This window comes from Stegastes partitus, unplaced genomic scaffold, assembly GCF_000690725.1.
Source record: "Stegastes partitus isolate 25-593 unplaced genomic scaffold, Stegastes_partitus-1.0.2 Scaffold584, whole genome shotgun sequence".
Taxonomy (NCBI): domain Eukaryota; kingdom Metazoa; phylum Chordata; class Actinopteri; family Pomacentridae; genus Stegastes; species Stegastes partitus.
Window position 1 is genome coordinate 163,114 of NW_007578315.1, and position 12,098 is coordinate 175,211.

Below are 12,098 nucleotides of genomic sequence, written 5' to 3' on the forward strand. Positions count from 1 at the left end.
TATTTACATTGATTTTAAGATTTGAATTCAAGTTTAATTTAAAAGTACAGCCACATCGCTCTATCCACTAACTTACTGTGTGTTATAAACTCCTGTGTTCAAAGTGCTTTTTGCGTAATTCTCCAAACCTGCAAACCTACCTCAACGAATACTGTGACCTTCATCTCATACAACCTGCAGGAAGCTACACTCGTGATATCGTCGTCTTATTTTTGCACCATCTTCCCTGAAATGTTCATGCAACTTACAAAAAGTCCACTTCAACCCTAAAATGCATTTAAAATGTCAGTCAAATTTTATATCTATGTGCAAGTTTGTGCACAACATATACAACTCCAGGTTCAGAAACAAAGGGAACATGTTAGTGAAGTCTAATTTGGAAGCACTTTGGCAGATTTTTTATTTTTTTTGGTTCCCCCAACATGGAGGAGAAAAAAACACAATGGAAATCAAAGAGGGCAAGAATAGAGTCAGATAAAGAGAGACATTTTTTGTTGCATGATTGCCACATCTGATGACCATCCCTTTTACTCCCACACATTCGCGCCCACAATCACTCTCTCCTTTCAAAATAAAACCCTCAGTAGTTTAATGGAATGTAGATTTTTTTTTTTTTTCTTCCAGAGACTCAATATGGGAGAGGGAAAATAAATCATCCAGTCCGGACTCTGATCATGGCAGGGTGTAGTCTTGCATCTCAGAATTCTCCCTCTCTGTAGCACTTCACCACTTACACTTCACTTGTTCTTTTCATCTGCCCCTACCCATCCACTGTTACCATCATGTCTTGTTCTGGTTTATGTCTGTCTTTTTGCTTCCTCTGTCTGATTGGCATTGCTTACTAGCTTTGTCTTAGTCGTCCTGGGATTTTTCATTTGTTGACACTCGTACAGTTTTTTTCTTTGACTTTAACTTCTTGCTCTGTCCCTTTGATTTTCTCTTTTTCTTCCCTTTTGCAACACGTTATTAATCAATTAAAAATAAAATAAAAAAATCAAATTTACTTCATATATCTTGCAGATATTGTATAAAGGACACATATCAGATTAAGAGTGAATGCAACAACCTCTATAATGGGCTCAAGAGAGTCTAATAGGGACTTTAAGTTCAAATTTATCTATTTAATTTTTTAACAATAGCGTGATCTCTGCAGACATTAGACACTCCAATTAAGACTTGTATCATTCAACTCTCCAAATACCTGGACATTTTTCAAGCCACTGGAATTTTCTGGAGCACAACTTTTACACATTTCCAAAGACACCAGATGCTTTTGGCTGCAATTATGACATTCTGACACTCTATTGCTTCTGTGAGAACTATAACAAACCTTTTGCATGCCTGTGTGTGTGTCTCTGTGTGTCTCTGTGTGTGTGTCCTGTCACCACAGGAGCTAGTCTATTTCTCTTTGCTTCCAGCTAATTGGTTGGACCGTGAGAGAGACAGGCTGGAGAGGTGGCCAGACCTGACAGTGAGTGTGTGAGCGTGTGTGTCAGATGTCCTCTGGCATGCCTCAGAGAGCTAATCATAACCACACTGCAGAGATTAATGAAGTCAAGAGCAATCAGCCCTGACACACAAACAGGGACACACACGTGCACACACACTCACATGTATGCGCACGCACGGCAACATATAGTGGTTCTGGCTCAGATACATTGGACCTTGTTTAATTGAGGCAGTGACATGTGGAGTGACTTAATGATTAATTGAATCTCTTCTTGTGTGAACATCTGTACCTACATATGTTGCTATTATCAAAGTTCCTTTTTGCATGGTTGCTTAACTTGTGCTTTGCCCCTCTGGAGAAGTTTTTTTTTTAATGTAATGTGTCACATAGAGAGATGATGGTGTCTGTAGTAAGCAGTGAAGTACTGGACAGATGCAGGGTTGGGGAATTTCTAATAACAGATTTACTTCGATTTTTCTGCCATTAAACAGTTAATGTAATATGTCTGATGGATATATCGATATATTGGATGCACATACATAGAATGGGCCACTGACATTTAACTAAGAATGGTGCGATATTAATTTGTTAATAACCATCAACCTCTATGTGGAGCCCCTGTGTTGACAAGCAGCGTTCTATTTGAGGTTAGTTTGGGCAGGAAACACAGTGGAATTACCAATAATTTGCAGTTTAATGATGAGCCAAAAAGCAGCACCACTGGAGCGGTACAGCGTTCATACAGAAATTAGTTGTAATTACAGTTAATTACAATTTACTACATCTGCAACTTCTGTGTTGTACACCGCACCGTGCATATCTACCACCAACACCTCTGGGACAAACAGGCTGCCATCACCGTGTCTGTAGCCTGTCCACAGATGAAATGGGAAAGAAAACTTGGCATCGGTTCACCAGTGAACACTTTAACCTTCTTAAGTGCCTACTGATGGTGCTCTCGCTACTGGACTGGATCTCCCTTCCAAACAAGATCAGTCAGGGGACTGGTCAACACAAAAAGGTTGAGAGTGTAGCTCAGGCAGCCAGTAACCTGCCAGCCAGCCGGCCACGTGCACCACCTCACATCATTTTTAAGTCTGGGCCTCAGGCAGGCGGTAATGGCAATGGACTAGCTAGGGGCGCACCTGCCTTTGGGCCAGGAGATTCCCCAGACGCTGTATCTCCCCCCGCCCAATTACACACTTTTTAGGGGTTGGCCATGAGTCCTGCCTTGGGGACTCCAGGACCACAGCCACCATCTGCAGATCTTGCTCCCAGTTGTCATCTGCAATGATGGCGTCGTTCATGTAGGCTGAAGAAAATCCTTTCCGATAAATTTTTCTTCCTGGGACTTCCTCTGTTTGCCATCCAGACGTTTGCCTCCTGCAGTGTGAGAAGCTGAGCGTGCCACAGTGTACTCTGGGCCCATGGCTTACCACCACTATAGCTGTTTTTAAAGCTCATCTCTGATTCCTGGAGGTGTGTACTGACAACACATTTAAGTTTCAACGACTGTACGAGGAAGAGAAATAGACGCAAGCACTAGTGATCAACTGACAGCTGATGTGAATGTAGTGCCAGATATTTTTTCCTCCCAATCCAGATACTAGCAAAATTAGACCAAACCGCCATCACCATCGATAGATAGAGCTTCTTGCCTCCTAAATTATTTTCAAATTACTTGGCTCTTATTTGACTGAAAAGAAAGAAATATACAAAGTAGGGGTCAAAAAGTACATCACACACCTTTGTTTCAGAGCACTGGGTTTTCAGTTCCTCATGAAGACCTTGACCTTTGGCCATTAAGGGCTTCTGTGCCGGATTCACAGGCTGCAGGGGCCCCTGGTCCCATTTATCTGTTTGTGCCATGTGTTGTTGTGTAGTTTGCACATGTAGAAGTGTATTTGTTCTGTCTGTTCTTAAGTGTACATTTAATGTTTGTACGTTTGCATGTGGGCATGGTCAACTGCAGCAAATTCAACTGACAGTTTGTTTGCTGTAGAGCATCACAGGCCAAAATAAATCTCACTTAGTGTCCTGTCGGTCTCTCTACTGCACTGTCACATTTTTAAAAAAGGCAAAAAGGCCAAAAAATAAATTTAAAACTAACAAAATAATAACAAAATCAAAACTAATAGAGGAAAACTGTCCCAAAAGCTAAATGATGAAAAAAAATGCCGCCAGGTATTAACAACACATATAACAGTTAAATGTACCAAATGTCTTTTCATATGATGCATAGACATCAAAAACACTGAAAAGTGATACAATAAGAACATTTTGAATCAATTTCAGCTCAGAATCAATGCAAAAGCTTGAAACTCCCACCTCCTTGATGTGTCATATGAATGATGCATTGTAAGTGTGTCTTGTGAGTGCTTAACAAGTCGATCACTCAGTCTGTCAGTGTGTTTGTCACATGAGACAGTGTATGGTGAACTCTGGTGGTCACACGATACTTGCTTTCACAAAGTCTGCGCCTTTGATCGTACAGCTGTTGATGGTTGGCAATGACCACTCTATAACATGCATCAACACACTTGCATTTGTAGTTCATTGAGTGTGTCCAAGGAACTTTGACTGGGTTTGGCCTTTTGGCCATTATACCCACTGATGGATTTGTTTTCCCACTCACTGCTAACTGATTACCATGGTTGAACTACATTAGTACTTTAAATGTTTTCTAAAGTCGATCAGATTATTTCACATAAAATAAATCAGTCATTACTTATTATGCCCATTTTAGTTTAATTTTTTTTGTGGCGTTCAGCGTTTTTACCTGTAAAACTTGTAATAATAAACATTTTAGTCGTTACTGAGGTATATACGCTGTTACCCTGACTACTCACATACAAAAGCCTCATTCATCACAGAACCAATCTAACTTTCAGATCAACAGAAATCAGGCCTGACCACAGGTGACTGGCCTGGCCAAATAGCCTTTCAGTGTGTGTGTTGGTGTGTGTGTGTGTGTGTTGGTGTGTGTGTGAAAGAGATTTTCCTGTGTGAGAAAATTTAGAACAGGGCCAAGGGTGCCTAACACTGAAGAACCACACTTTGCAAAGTAGCCCATGTTTCTTACTTCTGTTCCTGTTATTTTTCAATCAAATACATATCAGAAGGTATTTTAAATGTTAAAACTTAGGATTTCAGAAATTTAGAAGGACTGTTTTGTCTTCAAGTCAGCAGCAGCTCTGTCCAGAAGCACTGTGTCCTTGAACGGACCGTCCCTTCAGCTGCCCCACTGTCGTGAATGCAATATCTCAGTAACCGTCTTGAGGGAATTTCTTCAAATGAACAAAGGTTCACTTGAACTCCAGGATGAACTGAATAGAATTTGGTGATGAAAGGTCAAAGGTCAAGGTCCGTGTTGACCTTGAAACAAGGGTAATTGTATAGATCTTCTGTGCGACTGAGTTTGAAAGGTGTGTGAAGCATCCACTGTTCAGAATTTGTGACTTTGCAGCGACATCCGTATTTGATGCTTTATCTGCTGTCCTGGGTACAACTTTGTGCTTTGTCTGAATCATCTTTAATGGTCAAACAAGAAAACACACACACAGAATTTAAATTTTTTGGTTTCTTTTATTGAACTAGCACACTTAAAAATGTCTTTACTACATATCTTTGTTTGTTGTATGTCTTGATTTCTAGGGTTTCCTAGAAAGACGTACAGATATTTAATGGATCCCTCTGGTGACAAAAGCAGCAATGCACAATTAAAACCATGCAGACAGATGTATAAGCTAAAGACAACCAATGGCAATAAACAGATAGAGAAGTATGAAGGCACAACTTTATAGACAGTAACAGAGATAGAAACAGCAAGAACTGAAACACCTCAAGAGACCAAGACAAAGAAAGCTAAACCATGAGCTAGATAGAGCAGAAACCAAGCAGCTGGCACAAAGGCAAACAGTACATCATTTACTGGCTGATAGTGGAGTGAATACGTAAACCCGATGATGATGGGCTTGTCTCTTCACATGTCAGAAGCAGCAGCAAAGGTCACTGAGCACTGAGGAAGTATAAAGCTTTTAGGAAGGAGGAAAACACTAAATACTCCTAATCCCCAGTTTATTTGCCGCATGGATGGTTAAAAGCTACTCTCGGCCTCATAAAATTAAAACCAAGTGTGCACCGAACTGTGGAGAAGAGGCCTGGATATGGGAAGACAGCGGGAAAGGAAAGGGAAAAGAAAAAAAGGGGCTGTAGATGATGAGGCGAGAAAGATAGTGAAGTGGAGAGAGAAAAGAAAGAGGGAGGCGGAGAAGAGTGTGAAGAAGAAAGGGGAATTGAGAAGCGGTGATGTGCAGCTCCAAAACATTCTTTAGCAGAATGAGCTGTCACCTGTACCTCTTTTGCTTGGCGATCTATGGTTCACACCGGCTGCCTTTGATTAATACATCCCACCTAAATCATTGAAAGTTCCCCTTTCCTTCTTACCCATAAAATGCAATACACAACACAAATCAGCCCCTTAAACAGTGAAGCCGGATAACAATCGGAAAATAATGCATCTTACCTGGGCCATCCCGATAAATTGTTCCTTATAACACCCTCCCTTAAACCAAAATCAATTCATCCGCCTCCAATTTTTATTAAAATCTCCAGTAATAAATCTTCCCACAATGTTTGTTCATCTGTTTTTTGATACATTTATATCACTTTCAGTTCTGCTCCAGTGTTTCCCCTGCCTCTACAGCGTAAAATGGGAAAATCTATTTGGGGCCAATAGAATAGTTAAAGGGGTGTTATGGGCGCCTGTTCTTCTGGTGAAAATGGGTGTCAGTTTGTGTGTGTGCGCGTGTGTGTGTGTGTAAATGGAATCGATAAATGTGGCAGTGTGGTGAGTAGATAGCACCCTTCCCCTTGCTTTTCTGATTAACCCGAGCCACTGAAAACCTGACAGCGATATAACAATATTAGAGGTGTGTGTGTGTGTGTGTGTGTGTAGGTATGTGCGTGCATGTGTCCCAAATCCATTTGAAACTGCCTTTGTCTTTTTCATAAAGCCTTCAGGATACATACACAACCATGTTTACATGTGTGAGTGGAGGGTTGACTTTATCTACCTGTGTGTCTACTGTGTGTGTCAGTTGTAAGGTTTCAAGTAGGCACATCCATCTATTTCCTTCTTTGTTTTTTTCTGATATTTACTGGCACACTGTAGAAACAAACCCACAGAATTTACTCAAGAAATGCAATTGCACTCAGTTTGTTTGAGCAGATTTCACCCCATGTTTTAAATAAAGAGCAGTTAAGAGTAATTAATAAGCTTTGACATACTAAGTCCACTTAACTTTTCTCAAAACAGAACACAACCAATTACTTAAAAAGCTTACGTAATAGCAACGCCTGATTGCAAGGATGTAGAATTTAGCAATCTAGCTACTATTGCATTGTTTCCCATTGATATTCCAATTAAAACGGTGCCAGCCTCTTGAGTTTCCCTTCATAGTTCCCTTTTTTGACGACGCACAGAGCATCACGCTGAACATCCAGCCTACTGTCGTCAACCCAGTAACCCACTGCACTCAGGGTGTCGCAGCTTCACTAATCCAACATGACAGTAAATAAAACACAACAGGAGCAACAGAGCAGCAAACATAATTGAACAACACAGAATGACCCGGTATGACAGAACATGTGTAACATTTTAGCTAACGTCCATATTTTTTGGCCACGACAAATTCTAAACTTCCTTGACAACACAGGATAAGGTTTGTGTGTCTACCAATGTTTACAACCAGCCACTCTTGTTTGATTGTTGGTAGGCGACTTGTTTGTCTATTTAATTGTTGGTAATTACTAATCAATATGACTAATTGAACATTACTTAGCCAGGAAAGGTTATCTTTACTTAAAAGAAATGTTGTCAGACACAGAAGATGCCGATCATATCACTATCTTAAGCTTCATTTTGTTATATTGCAGTTGTTACTATTTAGAAACAGGTAGCGTCTGTAGAATATTATGCAGTATATTCCACTTGCTAAGTATAAAACTGAAGTAAAATGTGAAGGATTTGGATGAGTTATATTTACCACGCTCCAGAATCATTTCTTACAGTGCAGTTCATCTCAGCACTGCCTTGCGATGACATAAAGAAAAGGATAAATTACCTAAAGGTTCCTTTTCAATCACGTAATGACTGAAAACAAGAGAACTACAATGCTGCAGTGCTGAGCAAAACAAAAGAAGAAAGAACATTTCCAATAGCAAATCCTTTGAATTAGCACTTTGTCTTACTTTGCCTCATATGCAACCTGTCATTCACTCAGAATGCATACATTTATTTAAGGTTACACCTTGAACAACGTTGTTTTCTGTATATTCACAACATTCTTACAAATACGGTGGCAATAATGTTGAATTACAGTAATTACGATCTGTCCATAAACTGTGAAATATGCTTCTTGCACACATTTATCACTTGTCATATCGAACAGATTTCTTGCTAATGTCATTGTTTTCCCTAGTTTCTATTAATCAAAAGCTGACTCTGTGTTATTTGACCTAACAAGAAAAACAAAAGTACTTTCTGTGGCACTTTATTCCCAAACTTCAGTAAGTTTTACAAAAGTAAGTCTTGTTGTCTGTGTGGAATGGCTGCTCTGTTGTGCATTCAATCCAAATGCACAACCATGTAAATGTTGAAGATAACAAAAAGCGTTCTCCTGGTGCTCCTGACCTGACATGTCTTGTCCGATTTAACTTTTCCTCTGTGAAAATTGCAGGTTCTTCTTGTAGTGGTCACTACAGATCCACCAGTGATGATCCTTGACATATAGGTAGACTCAGCTGCTGGTTGATGTGGAATATGATGTTTTCTTGCTCTGGTTTAAAAATCACGGAGAAATTGCAAATGTGCACCTTCCAGTGATCACAAAAATATAAACAATACAGGTCCTATTGTTGATAGCATGATGTTACCTGGTCTCCTAACTCAAGACACTTAATGCTCGTACAAACTGCACACGCTTGACTCCACAAACAGTTTTTAAACTTTTGGATCAACCATCATGTGTGACATCCATGTCCACTCCTATTAGACTGGAACGTTTCTCTTTCGGTCTGCAAGCTCAGCTGTTAAGGCCAATTCATGCTGTAGCAAGGCCATTTTCCATACGCCACGCCTTTATAATTCATTGTTAGAGTTGTGATATAACAAGCAGGACTTTAGAGGAGTTTTCATTTGTACGTGATTTCCTTTGATGGGGCCCAACCACAGAAGGAAGACCTAATTTCTCTAGAAATCCGGTGCTACATCTGTCCACCATGCTCAGCACACCTCAGTAGTGATTACATTATTACAGCTGTGTTCATCCTGTGTGTTTTTCTGTCTTCAAGACCAACACAGACCTATTGTAGCATAAAAAGAAGCAGGTTTCCACTGTTTGCTTTATAGGCCCGCACTGGTCTGCGCACATGGGCACGGACAGCATAAATTAGACCTTAGTGTCCTTACCATTGCATGCCATGAATTTGGAAAGCTTCTACAGTAGCACTGACATGAGGGGTGGGTTAGTTGGACTCTTAAGTTTGAAGACCATCAGACATTCTCAGAAATGGCTTATTTCACCTTCAACTCAGACACTTATTAAACTTTTGTTTCTGTAAAACATGTAAACCACCTGCAGCTACTAAGTAAACTCCTTCCATTATCACTTACAGAGTCCACACAGAGCAGGGATCAGTCCACAAAACACTGGACTTTAAAGTGAGAATTTAGACTTCTTATCAAGTTTATTTTTCTTGCTTTACTGTTCCCCTCTTTCAGCCACCCAGTCGTATATTAGATGGGCCGATAACATGGAGTTTGTGGCTCATTCAAACTGGATATGTTTCCTACTGTGTCTTACCTTTCAGGGATGAAATGCATTTCTTTCCATCGTAATTGAGGCTGCAGTTTAGTTGTATAGGAACATAATTTAGGGGAGACAGGGTTGATAGGGTTATTCAGTCTGGAGGACTTGTTGAAGAAAAAGGAAGCGAAGAGATAAAGTTGGTGCTAAAAGATGATGACATCATTACTTATTTAAAGGAACACCTCTTTCTTTTACCTTTATGAGAGCAGCAGCTGCTGCAACAATAACCTAAGTAAGGACTTATAGCAACAGTCATTTACTGTTTGGTTTAGGAGTCATGCTCAAAAGGGGGCAGGTTTTGAGCGCTGCTTAGGCCAGACTGAGGGCAGTGTGATAGAGCAAAGCAGGAGACTTCATAGTGTCACCTTTTTGAATCTGAATGATGTACTGTGTAATCTATTCATTCCTTTAAAAGAGCTGAAAAAAAAACTTGATTTGCTCTTAATTGTCATCGAGACAACACTGCTGAGCCTTGACCACAGTTCAGCTTACTGTAGCAGGAGCTCCCAAAAAAGAGGTTTTGGGGTATCTCAGGTGTTTGTGATCTGATTGTCTGGATGTGGACAATTGTTGTCAACACAATACCGTCACTGATACAGTCACAAAACTTGGCCGGAGTTTAAACCGAGGTTTACAGCTGGTCGGCAAACTCAGTGACATCCTGGCTGTCGTGATCCAATCACAAGGTGATTTCTAATCAACAATGTTATTTATTATGAGTGATTGTACATTTAGTTATGATTTATTGCTCCTTGCTTTTTTTCTGAAACACACTGTATGAAAAACGAATGAATGAAAAATTCTATAAATACTAATGTTTTGACTTTCTGGCTATTTACACATTTTGTCTTTATTCATTTTGACCAAGTTCTAACCACAACCTCTCTTTTTGTGGCAGTGTAATGATGGACGATGCAAGATTTCAGACAGTCGAATACAATAGGAATACAATACAATAAGCCTCATCGCCCAGCATTGTCTCATTTGTTGGGTGATCAATGAATGCTTTGCAGAGTGCTGGATCAGTCGGTGCTGAGGACCGGCGAGATGTGGCGTGATTTATTCTCGGTGTTAAAAAATAATTTGTTTGGATTGATTAACGTTAATTAATTATGCTAATTGAGCAGGATGAAAACAGATGTCGAAAGTGCCCTCCTACTCATCCCTTGGTAAACCTGGCCCTTTAATTACAGATGCTATTGGTTTATCTAAAAATATCTCATAAGAGATGCAAATGTTTGCAGTACACAGATGGACAAAGACAGTCAGAGACACATGTACACCCACCAGTACGTACATGGTGACAGAAAGAGACACAGGAAACATGGCAAGCTGAGAGCTGATTGGATCATCTGTAGCGTCATTTAGTGCTTACACCAAACTTTTTGACCAAACCGCTCTCCAGTATCACTTGACTTTAACTTTGCTGATTTTTAATTTCTTTTGTGTAGATTACTGAGACATCTATGTGGACGGTGCCACTTTTCACTGGATTATATCAAATTTTCAAAACCAAAATCACCTAAAAATGAGAAAAATCTCATAAGTGCAATTTTATCACAATTTTATTTTTCATGCAGAGCAACCCTTTTAAGATTTCAATTGCGATTTACTTTGTAGCATCTTTAAACCTGAATTCTGGGAATCAAGGATGGATATTAGCACTTCAGTTGTATGCACCTATGAAAAATTTTGCTTTTGAAGAACATTTGGAAGGTTTGAGAAAATTGTGCTCAACTCTAGATATGCTGCTGTGACTGTTTGTCTCAAGATAAGTTGAGAAGCTGAAGAAATTACGATGTTGTTGACGATGTTTGTGTGTGTTGGGTTGACATATATTAAGTGGGCATTACATAAGGAGCGTGGAGGCATTAATCAAGGAGCAGAACTACTCCCAACAGCCAGGTGTCCATGTAGGACCACTGTAGGTAGCAGCGATAACTACATGATAGGAGCTTGGTTATGGTTATGATTAGGATAATACCATGGTTTGGGTTAAAATCTTTCTCAACATGTTTAAAGCTTCTCCTCCATTTTTTAGGTTACCAGGGTCACAAGTCCCGCACCATCTAATATATGACAGGTTGGCTGAAAAGGAGTAGCAGCAACGCATTAAAATAAATGGTGATGATAAGTTGATTTGAAACATATTTGTGATGCGTCACGAAGTAAAATCTCCAAATGGACTTGAGATTGCAGCTTAGTTGTACAGGAATGTAATTTTGACAGGACTGCCTCTAGATTGATGGAAACACAAGTATGTATGTGTGTGTGTGTGTGTGTGTGTGTGTGTGTGTGTATTTGTGCTGTGATCAAGCAGACTGAAGTTGCTATCTTTCTCTACCAAAGTGGGTTTGTGTGTGCGTACGTGTGTGCATGCACATGTGTGTGTGTGTGTGAGCGTCTGTGTGTTGGGATGGGGCAGGAGGCTGCGCTGAGCCGCATGGATTTGCTGCTAAAGTTTGAACAGTTTTAAATTAAAATGTATTGCCCATTCTCAATGTATTGATCTCAGACCCAGCTGTGTCAATACGCCGCCCCGGCTATTTTTCCAATAACTTATAAAGATCTGCCAGCCAGGCATAAATTCATTACATAGCTCTGAGTTTATATTCTCTCTCTTTTTTCTCTCTTTCTCTCCCATCTCTTTGCCTTCCACACTCTTCACTGTCTTTCTTTTCACCATCTTTCTTTCTCCTTTTAAATTTTTCTTCTTTTTCTTGCCATCACAGCCCGCATTCGTCTTTTAAGAGGTTAACCCAGGAGGCTGTTTTTTT